Source organism: Podarcis vaucheri (assembly GCF_965113315.1).
Source record: "Podarcis vaucheri genome assembly, chromosome: 10".
Classification (NCBI taxonomy): domain Eukaryota; kingdom Metazoa; phylum Chordata; class Lepidosauria; order Squamata; family Lacertidae; genus Podarcis; species Podarcis vaucheri.
In genome coordinates, this window is record NC_138748.1 from 53,748,651 (window position 1) to 53,763,250 (window position 14,600).

The 14,600-nt window shown below is 44.9% G+C and overlaps 1 protein-coding gene across 1 annotated transcript in view; it reads right to left on the reverse strand.

Moving 5' to 3' along the window:
• CHRM2 (cholinergic receptor muscarinic 2) overlaps positions 1-13,399 on the reverse strand; it is a 170,377-nt gene extending 156,978 nt beyond the window's left edge. Inside the window, exon 1 of the mRNA XM_082240576.1 lies at positions 12,565-13,399. The gene's annotated coding sequence lies outside the window, so the exon portion shown is untranslated. The remainder of the gene's footprint in view (positions 1-12,564) is intronic.
• Between the last annotated feature and the right edge of the window lie 1,201 nt (positions 13,400-14,600).

Below are 14,600 nucleotides of genomic sequence, written 5' to 3' on the forward strand. Positions count from 1 at the left end.
CTAATTATATTGAGACAGAGGGAGCTGCCTTTAAATGAGCCAGGTCTGAGACCACTGATCCATCTATCTCGGTGCTTTTTACACCAGAGGTAGCTGATGTGGTGCCCTCCAGATTTTGTTGGAGTAATTCTGGCCATGATGCTTGGTGCTGATGGGAGTTGTGGTCCAACAACACTGGACCGTGGTCAACAGGCAATGCATGTGTCTTAATGCTGAACTACAGTCCTTCCCCAGTGGCCAAAAGCTGCAAAAAAATAAGCAGCTTTTGCAGAGACAAAATATGAGAGAAAAGAGGGGTAGACGTGGGTAGCTCTTCCCCATATGCTAATGAAAAACAGGTTGCTGTGTTTGGTTATGTAAGACTCCATCTAAAACAGAGGAGAGGATCAGGCTCTAAGTATTTTCTTTTCCTGGTAGAGCTCTGAAAACACCTATACATTTGTGCTATCACAGCTGGTCTGATGGACAGGCTAGATGGCGACAAGTTGATTTTTATACGTTTCAATCGTTCCTCCTCTTGTCAAAGCTCTTTATTCAAGGTCATCATTAAGTTGCTAAGGGGGCAGCAGTGGGGAAAACAACACTCACACTTCTGCTGTCTCCAGTGAGCACTGTGAATATTTGATTATGCACCTTGATTCCTGTAGAATTAATCATGCCTCAATAATCAGATGCGCAAATCAGTGTTTTCAACTGCAAGGTGGATTAAGAGCTACGGCAGGCCTACTCTGTCTATGTGCTCAGCTTCCCTTTCTCTCCGATGCCCCTGCGTCTTTTCTTGGGGGTGACTGACCTCTTTGCAGAAGTCCTCCTGTCCATACAAAATAGAAAAAGCACAACATAGCAAAAGTCGGGTAGCACCTTAAAGAAGGTGGCAAGATCCAGAGCATGCCTGTTTATTAAAATACATAACTTGATTGTAAAAAAACAAACAAACCCTCAAAGCAGTTTGAAAAAGCAAACAGTGAAATTAAGAAAGATTTACAAACCTACTTTAAAACATCCAAGAGTTAAAATATTCACTCAATCAATCAATTAAATTAAATCAATTAACCCCAATGGATTAAAAACAGAATAAAACATCAAATATTGAAAACTTCCCTAAGTTGCCTTCAGGGCTGCCTTCAGATGTCTTCTAAAAGTCAGATAGTTGTTTATTTCCTTGACATCTGGTGGGAGGGCTTTCCACAGGGCAGGCGCCACTACCGAGAAGGCCCTCTGCCTGGTTTCCTGTAACCTCACATCTCGCATTGAGGGAATTGCCAGAAGGCCCTCGGAGCTGGACCACATCATTAAATGGGGTTTACTCTCAAGTAGGGATGGGGCAGAAATTCAACTCAGTTAGCATTGGAACACGAGCCAAATTGACACTTTCTTTATTTTTTTTACTAATTCACACTTTCTGAAACAATATGTGAACTGAAACACAGCCTTCTTCAAAATTTGCATTTTTCCAGATGTTGCAGTGAAGTTCTTCAGCTAAGTAATGTGTCCAAAAATTTGCCTCTTGGGGCAAAGTGTGCATATAAATGTATATATTTGTGAAAATGACCTTTTTAAAAAAGGATGATGATAGGGCAAATAGAATTGCAAAAAGTGTACATTAGGCAAAAATACATTATGTATATTAGGAGAAATCTGCACCAAAATGCTGATAGATTTCCATTAAGACTCGTTTAAAAAATAAATAAATTGCAATCTGATGTCGAGAACTGGATTAAAGACGGGGGACATGAGAATCTGAAAGTAACAGGAGTACTCATTTATCCTCCAAAGTAAATCTGTTTATGATCAGTCATGTACTGCAATCCTACACATGTCTCACTCTTAGGTAAACATTTTGTAGCCTTGTAATCCTATGTGTGTTTACTTAGAAGCAAGTTTCTCTGTGTTCAATGTGGCTTACTCACTAACAGGTGTGTTACCTTCACAGACAGCAGCTTTAGAGTAGGATCCCATACATGCTTGTTGAGAAGGAAATCTCACTGAGCTCCATGATGATAGCAATGATGATTTTTCAGATTTATATATTGCCCTCCACCCAACGATCACGGGAAGGTTTACAACATAAAAACACAGAACGCATAACATAATAAAAATGAAACAATACCCCCCATAAGCTTTGCTCTCCCCATGCAGTTGAGGTCTCAGATTTTGAAATTTAGCAGAGAAGAAATAAATGTTTGCTGCTCTGTCATCCTTTGAGAGAGACTGGCCAGTCAGTGCGAGTAAAAAGTAGACCACACTTCACCAGTGTGAAGCCCCTCAGATGATGTTGGACTACAACTCCCATCAGGCACCGTCAGCACATCTGATGGCAGTTGCGATCCAGCAACATCTGGAGGGCACAAGGTTGGCAAAGGCTGGAGTAGACCTTGCGGACACAGAGTTGATACTTTGTGGTGTCTCTGTACCTGCCAGTCCAGCTCTTGTTCCGCTACCATCTCCCAGCAATAGACTGCAGTCTTACTCTTGGAAGAGTCACCACTCTGGCAATCGTTCAGGGGTAGGTTCTCAGCTATCTAGAAGTTAACAGAACCACAGTCCTTGCTAGCAAGTGGGTCAAATCAGCCATGGTATTCTTGTGGAGCAGCTGTCCAAGTTAGGGATGGGTGGCACTACTTGTCCTACTTGGATGGTCATTTCCAGAAGGTGATGTTTGGGGTGTTTTCTTCAGCCCCTCCCCATGCTGTTTAACATCTGAGTGGGGTCATCTGGAGGTCTGGAGTACATTGTCAGCAATTTGCTGATGACACACAGCTCTACTTCTCCTCTGCATCTGCACATGAGGCAGTGGATGTGCTGAATCATTGTCTTGCCCTGGTAATGAGAGCCAATATCTGAAGTTCAATCCAGGTAAGACTGGGTGGCGCTATGGTCTAAACCACAGAGCCTCTTGGGCTTGCCTATCAGAAGGTTGGCGGTTTGAATCCCCGCAACGGGGTGAGCTCCCGTTGCTCGGTCCTTGCTCCTGCCAACCTAGCAGTTCGAAAGCACGTCAAAGTGCAAGTAGATAAATAGGTACCGCTCCGGTGGGAAACTAAACAGCGTTTCCGTGCGCTGCTCTGGTTCACCAGAAGCGGCTTAGTCATGCTGGCCACGTGACCCGGAAAAACTGTCTGCAGACAAACGGCGGCTCCCTCGGCCAGTAAAGCGAGATGAGCACCACAACCCCAGAATCGTCTGCGACTGGACCTAATGGTCAGGGGTGCCTTTACCCTTTACCTTACTGTTAGTGGGTGGTTTCCTAGGCCAGATGGATGGGAGGTTGCCTACTCATCATGGGGTTATAGTCCCTCTGAAGAAGCTGGTACACAGCGTGGGGATGCATCTGGATCCATTGCTGTCATTTGAGGCTTGAGTGGCCTTGTTGGTGTGGAGTGCCTTCCATCATCTGTGCCACTATCTGGACAGGGATAGCCAAACTTCTGTTGTCTATGTTCTGGTAACCGCTAGGCTAGAATACTGCTAAACATTATATGTGAGACCGCCTCTGAAGACAGTTTGGAAACTTCAGCTGGTTCAGAATTCAGCGACCAGGTTGCTCACCTGTACAAATTGGTTTGAGCCAATCCTGGCCCAGCTGCACTGCCAATTAGTTTCTGGCCCCAATTCAATATGCTGGTTTTGACCTATAAAGCCTCAAACCAACCTGGACCCTGCATTCATCACCTGAGGCCCTTCATGGGCTTCTTCTGTGAGAGTTCCAGAGGTTGGCAACATGAGAACAGGCCTTTTCTGCAGTGACTCTCCACTTGCGGAATGCCTTCCCAAGGGAGGCTCACCTGGTACCTTTGTTAAATGCTTTTGCCTGGTGCTTAAAGATATATCTACTCCCAGGCCTTTGGTTAATTAAATAAGCTAGCCCCTAGATTGTGTGTGTGGCAGGGTATTGATTTTGTTTGCTACTGTGGCATGTATTTATGTGTTTATATAGGGTGGGGTGACATGCTTGGTATAACTGAAGCATCAGAGCTGAAATCGGAAGAGAACAATTGTGGTGTCCTGACTGGAGTGAAAAATGAGACATGCAAAAAGCTACATGCTGTAGTCCTAAGGAAATTGCCATGGGGGGGGGACTCTTAATGTGCTTCCTAGAGCTACGTTTAGCATTGCATCTGTCTTGAAACATATTGATAGACCTTAGAGATTCTAGTTTTAAAAAGAAAAGAAATATGAGACCAGACTTTTAAAGCCATCTAACTCTTGACTTCATAGTCCAATTTCTGGACTTTGCAGTATTTTTGTTTGTTTTTCATTAGAACACACATGAGCTCCTTTGCTGCCTTCTTTGCTGCAGCATTCATATCAGAAGCAATTAGGAATTATGTTGTATTAGTAAGCCATTTCTGCAGATCTCTCTCTCTCCCTCTTTTTCTTTCTCTGAAATCCTGTGGCTCTCTGGTAAACAATGTTCTTTTAAATCTGGTATGACATCTGTCATCAACAAACTCAATTTTTTTTTTAAGAACAGAAAGTGCGCAGGACTCTTGAAAGCTCTCCTGGAGCTGATACAGGGGAGTAGCTAAAGCTGCAATCCTATGCATGCTAATTTGGGAGTAAATCCCACTGAACTCACTTCTGAATATACAGGCATGAGGATTGCACTACAACAGTCTGATCTATGAATCAGGTAATGCCTTGTTTTTGTCCACCCCTGCATGCATTAAGAGGCTTTAGGCAAGCTACTCTCTCTTAACCTCAGTTTTCTATCTGCAATAAGGAGATAATCACAGCATGCGCGCCATACATTTAAATCGCAGTTAAAGCACATGCCTTCCTTCAATGAATTTTGGGAACTGGAGTTCACACGCACAGAGTGTAATAATTAATAATAATCATAAATCATCATTCTGTGCAAGCCCCAGCCAAATGGATGTAAGTGTGATATTACCCTTGCACAGCATTCCTAGATTCTGGTGATGCTTGTTCTGGAGAAATTCCCAGAAAAGTGCAACCCTAGGGCCACCTGTGACCATGGGCCCAATGGCACCCCTGAAGGCTTTTCCTGGGGCCCTCACAGCTTTGGTACCTCATCACCACTCACTGCTCCCTTTATCATGAGATGGCAAAACTAGCTATGTCTGTCCCCCTCCACCTCTGCTCCTGGAAAGCACATAGAGCAGAATAAGGAAGTTGAAAGAGTGGCACGCTTTCTCACATCTTTCAACTCTGTGTGCTTTTGAAGACTCAGTTTGGCACCTGAGTAGCTGGGCAGAAAGCAAAATGACTGAGAGGGAAGCAGGGGTGGGAGGGGAAAGGGAGCAATTTGGGAGACTGGGGGAGGTAAATGGAGTGGGTTAAACCACAGAGCCCAGGACTTGCTGATCAGAAGGTCGGCAGTTCGAATCTCTGCGACAGGGTGAGCTCCCGTTGCTCGGTCCCTGCTCCTGCCAACCTAGCAGTTTGAAAGCATGCCAAAAAAAGTGCAAGTAGATAAATAGGTACCGCTCCAGTGGTAAGGTAAACGGTGTTTCCGTGCGCTGCTCGGGTTCACCAGAAGCGGCTTAGTCATGCTGGCCACATGACCCGGAAGCAGTACGCCGGCTCCCTCAGCCAATAAGCCAAGATGAGTGCCGTAATCCCAGAGTCGGTCACGACTGGACCTAATGGTCAGGGGTCCCTCTACCTTTAGGGATAGGGAGAGAAAGTGGAGTGGGAGAAACATGCATTCATGGATCCAACACAGGTTGGATCCATTAAAATGGAGCCTCTTGAAATTTCATATATTTTCTTCCCTAGGGTTATCCACTCTTACGAAGTCCACCAAATTATAGATTACATTGGTCTCCATTTACTGAACCATAAAAACTACAAGATGTTGGCAAGCATAAGATCTGGGACTTTTTATGGTGCAATGTAAGGTTTAATTTGATGACCTTTTGTCGGGGGGAGGGGGGGCTAAGTAAATTTATTCAAATGCAAAAGGATCTGTTTTAATTACAGTGGACCCCACTTTTACCCAGACCCTATGGGAAAGCAAATAATCTGTGGTGCCCACCTCACTCTCAAAATATCCAAATGTGCTCCACAAGATTGGTGGCTCCTGTTGTAAGGTTACCTTTCTATAGACCAGGCATCCCCAAACTCGGCCCTCCAGATGTTTTGGAACTACAACTCCAGTGGTCAGGGATGATGGGAATTGTAGTCCCAAAACATCTGGAGGGCCAAGTTTGGGGATGCCTGCTATAGACACTTGATTGAGTGTATGCACCACAGGACATTCTTCTGCATAAATGTCAATGATTCTGTGTTATGTAAGCCAAAAAAGGTGAAGGAAAGGGATGGTTTGGATCCAATGAGCTATGAGTGGAAGGAAAATAATTGCCAGCGGTGTTCCACAAGTTCTTGCACCAGAACTTACACCAGAGTAATTTCAAGCAGTGCTATAAAATTATCTAGAATCTGATGTTTCTGTGGGCACAGGTAGTTGAACAAGGTAGAAGAACATATCTGGATCTGGTTTCATTCTTCTGTAGCCTACGCAGCTTACAGACATCCTGTTTACTCAGCATTTATCCTGATTTGTCCACCCAAATCAATGTTTGTGGGGAGAGTCCCAAGGGCCAGACGAAGAGGCTTAGAGAGCCACATTCAGCCCCAAGACTTGAGATTCTTCACCCCTCTTCTAAACTTAAGTGAACTTAAAATGCCAAACCACACATGTTCAGTGTATGATTAGGGTTGGCAAGCTCTGTTTTTGTCTTGCGTATCAGGATTACAGAAGCAGTTGCAAAGCATGGAATGAGGGGGTATGAGGGGGAAGAGAAATGTCAGTTGTGTGTTTTGCAATTGCAATAATATGCATGGCAATCTAAATCCCTTGTAAGACTCTTAAGTCCAGGGTCTAGAATTACCCAGTAACACCACTCTGCCTTCTGCATGCAACAGAATAATAATAATAATAATAATAATAATAATAATAATAATAATAATTTATTATATAGTATACCTTTGGCTCAAACCACTTGACACTGCTAGTTTAAAAAGCCAGAGCTTGTGCTAGAACACTGAAATGGGAATGGGGTATTATGGTATGTGGGTGAGAACTCAGATTTAGAAATATATGACCAGCACACAAACAGTCAGAAGGCAAAGCCCACATTTGAACATGGAGCATGGAAGACACAATCTTGGGCACACTTGCTTGGAGATAAGCTCTCATGAACAAAGTGGGATTTGCTTCTGCGTAAACATGGTTATGGTTGGGCAGTAATGGTTATGGTTGGGCAGTAATGCATTATGCTGAAACACTTGTCCGCCGAGCCTATGCATATCTGCTCAGGAGTAATTTTCACTGACTCCAATAGAACACAGAACTGCTGTCTAGACATGCTTACTGGGTGTTAAGTTTCCCTGTCAACAGAACTCAATTGGAGTCACTCCCAAGAAAAATTGTATTGGATCGTGCAGCATGACTAAACCCCTTACTAGTCCTAAACCCCTTACTTAGAAGAAAGTTCTTTTGCAGGTATATGCAGCTTGTGGACCATCAGACATAAGGATGCCACCCACCAAGAGCCTTTTTATGGTGACACATACGGGGCACAAGAAGCCTATTTGTTTGGCTGCTGTCTCAGACAGGCAGGTCATAATATTTGGTGGATGTTCAGATTTTGCTGGGTACCAAATTGTGCATTGTGTATTTTAAGACTAGCCTTAAAGGATGCCTCTCCGTTCCCTGTTAAGGAACTGATCAAATAAAGAAACAGCAGTGACAAAATGTTAGACGATGGGCCCGTAGGTGACGTTAATTCATGTGAGGATCATCGTTACAGAATTGTTTTCAGTGCTGTTATCATCATTATTAGTATAATAGCACAGCACCATTCATCGGAATGCTCCAGGGGACATCCAAGACACTCAGATAATTGAATGCTCAGTTAAATGAGGAAGGTTCTTTTCCTTACACATGCATTGGCCCTAGTCTAAAGCGTGTAGAGTTCAAGATGGATTTTAATAACTCTGCACCCAAAAAATTATGGACACTTTTGCACAGTGCTAGTTCAATTATAAGAGCAGTTTTTAGACCGGCAACTATAACTCGTGAATGTCTTTTCATGCAGTATAGAAGCCAATTTCAAACTGAATGCACATTCTAGGCTGCCTGAAGATTTTCATTTGAATCCCTGATGCCGGAAATGAAAAAAGCCAATGTAAGCATCATTTGTGGGAATGGCCTGAAAGTTCCAGGCAAGAGACATTTGGATAACTGGGCAATTTCTGCAGTGTATTACCATTTAAACACTATTTTGTGGCAGTATCTTCAACAGCAGCAAAGCAACTTAGTCTCGTTTAGAAACACATCAGGAGCTTCAGACCACCGAATTTCTCGCCTGAAAGGTAGTAGCCACAGCATTTGAAGGCTTATCCATGGTGTGGACTTAAACTAATTTAACAGTTACTCCTTTTGACTAGGGAACTTGGTGAACTGTAATACTGTTAGGGCATGGAGAGGAAACCTATAGCTCTCCAGATTTTGCTAGGCTAAAACTTCCATTGGTTATCCGGTTGGTGCTGGTGAAATCCAGTAAAATATGAAGGACCACTGGTCCCTATTCCTCTCTTTTAGAAGGAGCTGAGCTCTCCTGCAGAGAATTATGGGTGTCCTTACCAAATGACTAGTCCAAGAAGTCTTTAGTGAAATGCTGATATATGCGTATGTGGTATGTGCACTTTTGAAGTGCAGATACTATGTCATTCCTATATTCCCTAGAAAAACATGAGAGCTCCAATGAAAAGGTCTGGTGGACTTGGAGAGATTTGGAACATTACTAGAATGGTACTGAAAAAATCCTCTTCCACAGTGGGTCTTGCCTTTGTTGTAGGAGTACCTACCACAGAAACTATGACTCTGCAACTTGCCTCAGGGCTGTTGGGAAGTAGATCTGGGTAAAAGAAGTTGAGCTGCTGAACTATTGTCATGGATCGCAGGTCAGTAGTACATAGCATGCTTTCATTGGTGCAGAAAAGGATCTAGGGGTCTTAGCAGACCACAAGCTTAACATGAGTCAACCTTCTGATGCAGCAGCAAAAGAAAAAGCTAGTGCTATTCTAGGCTACATCAAGAGAAGTATAGTGTTCTGATCATTGGAAGTAATAGTCCCGGTCTATTCTTCCTTGATCAGACCACACCTGGAGTACTGTGTCCAGATCTGGGTGCCACAATTTAAGAATGAGATTCACAAACTGGAATGTGTGCAGAGGAGGGCAACCAAGATGACAAAGGGTCTGGAAACCAAGGTTTATGAGGAACAGTTGAGGGGGAATGGGTATGTTTAGCCTGGTAAAGAGGAGACTAAGGGGAGATGTGATAGTCAAATATCTAAAGGACTGTCAAATGTAAGATGGAGCAAGCTTGTTTCCCCCTGCTCTGGATAGTAGGACCTGAGCCAATGGTTTCAAGTTACAAGAAAGGAGACTCCCAAGTAAACATCAGGAAGATCTTTCTGATGGTGGGCTTCACTTTCTTGGTGGTTTTTAAGCAGAGGTTGGGTGGTCATCTGTCATGGGTGCTTTAGTTGAGATTACTGCATTGCAGGGGTTGGACCAGATGATCCTCAGGGTCCCTTCCAACTCTACAATTCTATGATTCTAGGAACATATTGAAAACTAACCTTGCTGCATTTGGGGACCTTCCTGCTTAACAGGACCTGGGCATCTGCCCTAAAGTTCTACTTGGATGATACTACAGCATGCTTCATATGCAGGAACACCCAGCTGTTCCAATTCAATGGGACTTATTCACAGGTAAATGTGTTCAGGACTTGAGCCTAGTAGACTCGTGATGGTTCTGACTCACTTAAGCAGCAATAGTCAGACTGGCTCCTCCGGTTTGGTTGCAGGCTTGAGAGACCCTGGAAGAACCCTTGCCTCTTCAATTAGACACAACCAAATATCTGACTATGCTCATGTACACAAGCATAGCCTTGATAAACCTTTGTGTCTATCCAAGATAAGAAATAACTGCTGATTTTGAATTGGCAATGCTGGCTGATTCCATTTCCCTCATCTTAGAAATCAAACCAATCCATTTATAAATGTGATCTGAGATTTACTTAAAAAACAACAACTTTGCTACCAAAGAAAATTAGAGGTATGGATAAAAAGGGAAGCGCAGCAGGGGCAAAAATGTAGCTGATTCAAGGGCATCCGAATGACCATAAAACTCTGGAAATGGTCCCTCGATCTGAATGCCTGGAGCTCTTGACTGCAAAACCCCAGAGCAGCCAAGGCAGCACTATTAAGGCTATCTAACCGGAACGTAAGCACGATCTATTGGAGGGAGAGATATTTAATAGAGTTTCTGACTAGAGCTTAGCCAGGGAATGACAGTCACCATCTCTCTCCCCCCCCCCCAAGAGCTGTCCCATCTGACCTTCCCAGAAGTGTTTTCTCAAGACCTCTGCAATAACTGTTCTGAAGGCATCCCTGATAGGCACCCACAGGGGCACAGAGATGCGTTTCTGGAGCATTGCTGCACTAGGGAGGCTGTTCAGAAAACATTTTCCTACATTATGGTGGGGGGCTGGAGCTTGTCGGTTCATATTTTGTCTGCCCACATCAACTCTGCCATGCTTCTATCTTCCTTGTCCAGTCCCAATTTTACTTTATAGTTGTAACCAAATCTCAATGCCTGATCCCATCAGTACACAGAACCCAAGCATTGGGTTTAACTTCTTTGTTGCATCTAATTCCAGCCCCTGCTGGTTTCCATCTTTCATGCTTTGGCTGCACTTTACTCCACTCCTCCTATGCATAATAACCCCCTCCTGCAAGGCTGAAAAAAAATGCTATATAGAAGTTAACTAAGCTATTTTTTGCATTTTTTCTATCACTGCACTGAAGTCTGCAATCCTATGTACACTTACTTGGGAATAACCTTTAGTGAAATTTACTTCTGAGTAAATGTGGAAAGGATTGCATTGTCCATAAACATCTTCCTTACATCAACTGTGGTGCTTTTTGCACCTGTGCTACACTTGTTTTGCAGCTGGATCCATACTCAATGCTTAGAATAGACCCATCAAAATCAGCGCGGACTTAACAGACTTGTTTCCCCGGAATTTCAGAATTCCCACTGAATTCAATGGGATTTGCTGTCAGATAAATGGGTATTGCAGCCTAAGTTATTCATGACTATCTTAAAGTCCCATTGATTTCAATGGGTCTGCTATAAACATAACTAAGGCTATGTACACACTGCTGTTTACTGCACACCCAGTACACTCCCAACGATGGTTTAGGAAGTTGTGTGTGCACATAGGACAGGATGGTGGCTACAATCTACACCTATCCTGTTGTTTCTTATGAAATACTGCATTCTGGTGCATTTTTCCCCAAACCAGCTTCAATCCAAATGGAGAAAAAGAATGACTTAGGCTGTGTAGACATTACCAATTTAAAACACAGCTAAGATTGCAATCCTAACCCCATGTACTTGTGAGTCAGTATCATTGCATTCAATGAGGATTATTTATGAGTAGAAATGTTTAAGGTTGCCCTGTAAATTTTGATCCAATCCTTGATACTGGCTTTGGAATCTAGCACTCCCTTTTCCTTCCTTTACTATACATAACTCATTCGAAGCACCAAACTCCCACTTTGATTTAAACTTCTGCATCTATTTTATTGTACTCCCCTTCATGAATAAACATCAGCAATGACAAACTTCTTTGTCATCCGTTCTCCTCTCTACCTTCACCCGCCTTCCAACCTTCATGCATCTCAGTACCTCCACTGCCTCTCGCTCTCCCAGCGCCAACCCTTCTTGGGAAAGATGCTTCTGTGGGCTCCTCCACACATGCACTTCAACAAGTTCATCATGTGTGAAAGAGCCTTCTCAGAGTACACATCTGGATGGAAGGACTTTCCACATTTATCTACCTACTTATTTAAAGAATGTGTACCCTGCTTTTCACTATATGTCCCAAACGGCTGGCAGAAAGATAAAGAGAATGTAAATTAATCAGAAAATAGAACCATTAGAAATACTACAAAATAACCCCCCTTGCGTCCCTGCAGCCTAGCTAACTCACACGTCTGGCTGCCTCCAGACCTGAGTACATCAATTGACTGGAAAATTAAGTCAGGGTTAGGGACCCAAGAGGAGTGGCCCCCTTGATGTTGCACACCTCCCATGTTCCCTGACCATTGGCCATGCTGGCTCTGTGGGCTGATGGAAACTGGCAACCAGCTACAACCGAATTAAGCGATTTACAGGGAAGGTAGGCAGATGCAGAAGAGCTTCTACACCTTCAAAAGCCGCGTCGCAGAAGAGGGTCTTCCACCGGCGGGACAAGCCATCCCTGGGAACTCCCTTCTTTCCCTAGGAGACGACTAAAGGTGTAGGACCCCCGTCCTCTTCGCCCACCCCAGGCCAATGCGTGGCCATCCAGAGCCTGCACTACCGAAGTGTGAGCGAATGTCAAGTTCGGGGCAGAGACGAGATTCGTCGTGCAATGTGCGCAATGAAAATAATCTACATTAACGCGGATGGGAACAAAAGACGAGCGAGCCAGACGTTCCTTGAAAAGCAGCGGGTGAAACGGCGAAATGCCCTACCTTGGAAAGACAGAGGCGCGCGCTGGGCTAGCTGCGGGTCCATATCGGGCTGTCCGTTGGAGAAGCAGAAAGTGCCCGAACCCCAACCTGGAAGGGGCCCTAGACCATCGTCGGAGGGGGAAGTGGGGTGCGCTCAATCAGGGGACGCGTTCAGTCAAGCCGCTGTTCAGAAAAGCGCCCCACCAGCCTCTTTCGCTGCCCAGCCGAGAGCCGCTCAGGGCGCCCCCCAAACCTGCTGCTCGCTGGTGGAGAACGCGGCGTTGTTTTCCTCCAAATCCTTCCAGAGGCGTTCAACGCGGCATTAGTACTCGAGAGCCAGGCGCTCTTCTCCACACCCCCTACTCCACCCCCACCCCGATGACGGCTGTTGGCGAGACCCTTGAGTGCCTAGCAGCCCCCAACGCGCCAGCAGAACGATCGGGACCAGATTGTTAGTGATGGAAGTGACAAGCCGGTCGCAGCTTTCGGAGAGGAGGACTGCGCGAATGTCTCGCATTTCTTTGGGAAATCTTTTGCTTTGCAGAACCCAAACATAAGCAAACACACACACGCGGATCAGGGGTGACATAGGAACAATAGCTCTGGGTGAGATCGCCCCATCGTGTAAAACGAGACCATTCCAATGTGGTCAAGCGATCTGGCCATAGGGGAAGTTCGCTAGGCTGCAATCCTATGCACGTTTACCTACGAGTAAGCACCGCGGAATGCAGTGGGGACTTGATTCCGAGTAAACGTGACCGAGACGGGGTTTTGCACAACTGCCACCCCATTTCCATTTACTTGGTAGGAGTGACTAGGATCAAATGGACTAAGCGAGGCTGATTTCCGTGTTATGCATGCACACGTTCTCTTAAATTGTGGATCTGGTTATTAACATGCATGCAGTTCTTCCCCCCAAAAAAGCAAAATAGGCATGGGGGGGGGAGTAGGCAGGTGGGTTGGAAGCCCAGGGGAAGAGGTTTCCCCTTCACAGGTCACTCGAGAGTGGGGCGTGAAGGTTTTGGTCAGACATAGCTCTGTGAGCAAGCAAGGTGTTTGTGCAGCCTGACAGATCGTGGCCGGCTGCCTCGGTACACTCGGTATTTGATGACATATTCAAACATCACGGGGACTTAAGTGAGCGCGAAGGGTCGCATACGCTGAGAATGACCCCGAGGACCCTTACAGATTTAGCCGCAAAGCATATTTACAGAGGCTGAGATAGCAGCCCTTTCGATAAACAGAATTTTCCATGGATTTACTGCGAGCGGGGTTGGAAGTTCTCTTAGCAAGAGGCTATGCCCTCTCCAAAATCCTCCGATGAATATACAGCTGGGGGAAGGGGTATGTGTGTGTGGCAAAGGAACACATTTACGACATGCATTTGCAAGAGTTTAATACACAATCAGTTTCCCGCGGTTGTTGTAACTCCAGTTGCACCTAAATGCCTTGCTTTTGGAAAGGGGCCAGCAGTTTAACAGTGTAATAATTACCGGATTTATTGAGCAGGTTACTGCGTGTAGAAGCGCAGCCGCATATGACCTAAACTCCGGCGAATGTGAATGCCAAGGCTCAAAGTCAAACAGAGGCAATGAACGTAAAACGTCGTCCTATCGCTCCCGGGATCGGGACAACTTTCACGGAGCAATTTCAGCACGCTGGACAGCTCCATGCCTCGCTCCCTTGCCTTCTAGCTTGGAAGGTGCCCCCAAAGGACAGTTCCTCAAGGATTTTAGCAGGATGTATCTTTCAAAGTCTTTATCTTTCTCGTCATTATTGTTTATAGGGGACAAACTATGGTTTCCCTGTGAGTTGTTTCTACATAAAAATGAGCTTATTTTTTTTCTTTAGGGTTGATAAACTTGGATCCCATCTCCCTTTTCTCCTCCCTCGCACCATCTATATCCAAAGGTGTGTGGGGGGGAGTAGTCCTATTAGTTTGTGATCCTCAAAACTGTGAGTCTTGTAGCGCCTTAAAGACAAACAAGTTTTATTATAGCCTAAGCATTTGTCGTTTAGAGGCCACTTCATCAGATCAGTACTAGTTCTGGAAAGCA